Raw genomic sequence first — 3,122 nt, 5'->3', positions numbered from 1 at the left:
CTTCACAGTGTCTGTTGTAGATGCAGACAGAAACAGCATGTTTACTTATATACAAGTTACTGTATTTCCGCTTCGCGTATCAGAGGTTTAAGCCTCCATCATCAGGTGGAATTACAAGAATTAATACTACAGAGGTGTGTGTGTGTGTGTGTGTGTGTGTGTGTGTGTGTGTGTTTACAGCTTTGGGTTGAAAACAACACTGTCTTAGTACATGTCTCGTAGTTCTGATTCATAAACTGAAGAAACGTGCTATTGTAAAAGGTAATTATACCAGCAGTTATCACGGGCTCTTACTATATCACATCCATGTATCAGCAGTAGAGCCGTGAAGACTGTCTTGATATCGACCCTTGCCCTCTGGTTTGACCTTTGGTCGTCGGTTGCGACTCGAGACGTGGTGGCGCACTGAGACTGAGAGGAAAGGGGCCGCTGGAGACAGACGAGAGCAGTAAGAAACTTCCTGCCAGATTAAAACTGTGTGCCGGACCGAGACTCGAACTCGGGACCTTTGCCTTTCTAGGGCAAGTGCTCTACCAACTGAGCTACCCAAGCTCAACTCACGCCCCGTCCTCACAGCTTTACTTCTGCCAATACCTCGTCTCCTGCTGTGAGGGCGGGGCGTGAGTCGAGCTTGGGTAGCTCAGTTGGTAGAGCACTTGCCCGAGAAAGGCAAAGGTCCCGAGTTCGAGTCTCGGTCCGGCACACAGTTTTAATCTGCCAGGAGGTTTCATATCAGCGCACACTCCGCTGCAGAGTGAAAATCTCATTCTGAGAGCAGTAAGAGTCCAGTAAGTTGCCAGCAAGTGTTCGTCGGTTTGGCTGCCGTCGGCAGTACTTGCGGCGTTTTGTGGGGCTTACGGGGAGCCTAGGTTCTTGGGGCCTTTGACGGCTGTTGCTATCTGGACTTGTTTCACTCATCCGCCAATTGAAGTATTTGTGCTGTCAGACATGGCCACTTGGAAATATTTTAGGGTGACTTTCACATGCTTACGTCGTTTTATTTTGACATGTTTTCTGGCCTCTATATCTGCATTGCAGGAGTGTTTACCATCAAGTTGTTTTAGGTGCGGCTGCTGTTTGCTCGTAAACTCTAAATTTATATTCATGTTTTGTTGCGAGGGTGAGTTTTCGATCGGTTAAGTTCAGAGTGGTGCCCCATAGTGATTCGAGTTATTCACGCCAGTATTCGAGCTAACTGACAGTGTCACTTTGAAATACAGTGATCATTGTGGGTGTCTGTTGTTTTACCCTCTCTCAGTACTGGGATTTAGTCTGTTCCAGGCAGCGTGTATTGAGGAGCAGAGGTGGTATTAGACAGCCTCGTTATTTCCGCTGGTATTTTCTGCGGAGTTTTGAGAGTTGCCTCTGCACCGGATGAGCAATGACTGTAACGTAGTTTTTTTGTTGGATATTTGACAAACTAGTTTTACGGCAATTTTGGTATAGTTTTGACTTTAGAGTTTAAATTTCTTGTTCACTTGATTTGGCTGTTGCCTCCTATGTGTAACATCCTAAGGGTTCCTTAGGATGTTCTGGACTTCGTTAATTTGATTTGGTGTGCATGCGTCTGGAGTGCCCGTAATTTAATATTTACTGCGTCACGCTCTGTACTCCAGATATCCACGCTAAACCTGATTCTTTGTGTCCCTCGTACTGCTACGCGCGGGCGCGAGTGTTCGAGCCTAGTCGAGGCTTGTGATCCTTGTTCGCACGCCCGTGGTCTATCGGTACACTGTTTGTCCCTGCGGTGTCTGCCGAGCGGTCCGGCTAGCGAGGCATTAACAGTGTCCACCAGTGTGTGACACGGTGTTAGCACAGCCCACTCCGAGCACGGAATGCATATGCAACATAAGTTATATTCGTTTTGTACTACCCCTCAAAGTCTTAGCAAAATTGCCTGGATCAAATTCTGGCCTTTTATTGCTATCATATTATTTCTAGGGGCAAATAATTATTTATTAGTGTGGTTGCGGCAACTTGGAGATTGTTATCTGCTGTAAATAAAATTTTGGAGTTATTATTCGGCGAAGGGGGAGCGGGAACCGCAATTACTGTGTTCAAACGATGGTGGTTGATCAGCTTCCCATGGACAGTCAGTGTAGCCTGCAGGAGAGTGGTTTTGGGAGGCACCAAGATCTTCCCATCAGCAGCAGCAACTCTTAACAGCCAAGACCATCAGAGGGGGTTCGTCGTGTCATCATACTGGTATCATCTCAGAGGACTGCGGATAGAAGGTCACGGGTTCTGACCTCCGAACTGGTTGGCTACAAGACTGAAATAAAGTAGTACAAGTCTGGGTATTTGTACTTCTCTGGCTACGCTAATGATGTTAAACTTCAGCTGGGGTGACCGAATAAGGCCTAGCTTCCTGCGTTCGTCAGTACTCTGCACCATGACTCGTCTGGCGAGTGTACGATTTTCAGGTTCATCGTATTATTCGGGAATGTTAGGTTTTGGCTTGGCAACATCTCTTCTGCCCCACCGGATGGTACAACAAGGGCTGTATGATCTTGAGCGTCGTCGTAGCGGTGACAGTAGCTGGAGTACGGTTAGCCGTGCCCACTATGTCACAAGTCGTTCCGTTTATATTATTCTGCTGTACCAAAATTCGTCTTTACATTTTCGTAACAATTTATGATTACCATTTCTGACGAAAATACTGACTAGACCCAGTGCGTGCCCACTCTTTGTAAATGAATAAGGGGCTAACACTACCTTTGACATTCAGTTGCTTCGGATTTTCCCAAGAACAGCTGACCTCACACGTCTGTCCACTAGTCTGCGCCATACTACTATGCCATATCGTAACAATTTTCCTCTGACATCTCCTTACGTCTTCCAGGGACATAAGAACTGGGCCGCGCGCAATTTGAAAAATCCCGCCATTCTCCCTGTAGTGCGCTGGCTGTCAGTCTGATGCTCCCTGACGGCTGTTTTCGCGACCTCATGCGGGCAGTGGTCTGGGAGAATGATCTTCTCTTGCGGCGCGTGTTTCATTACGGAACTATATGGTAGTTTTGGCCGCTTCATCCGGTCGCGATCATGTTTGCCTGTTGTGTCGCCGAGGCAGTAGTGCTGTATTTGGATATTTCTATGACACGCATAATACCATGACGTTATGG

The 3,122-nt window shown here is 47.1% G+C and overlaps 1 non-coding gene across 1 annotated transcript; it reads right to left on the bottom strand.

The window, feature by feature from the left end:
- Window positions 1–477: 477 nt before the first annotated feature.
- Trnas-aga lies at window positions 478–552 on the bottom strand. Its single transcript has one exon. It is a non-coding gene; the product is annotated as a tRNA-Ser (tRNA).
- Between the last annotated feature and the right edge of the window lie 2,570 nt (window positions 553–3,122).

Source organism: Schistocerca piceifrons, chromosome 8 (assembly GCF_021461385.2).
Source record: "Schistocerca piceifrons isolate TAMUIC-IGC-003096 chromosome 8, iqSchPice1.1, whole genome shotgun sequence".
Lineage (NCBI taxonomy): Eukaryota > Metazoa > Arthropoda > Insecta > Orthoptera > Acrididae > Schistocerca > Schistocerca piceifrons.
Note: the sequence above shows the minus strand (reverse complement) of the source record. Positions and strands in the feature narration are given on the sequence as shown.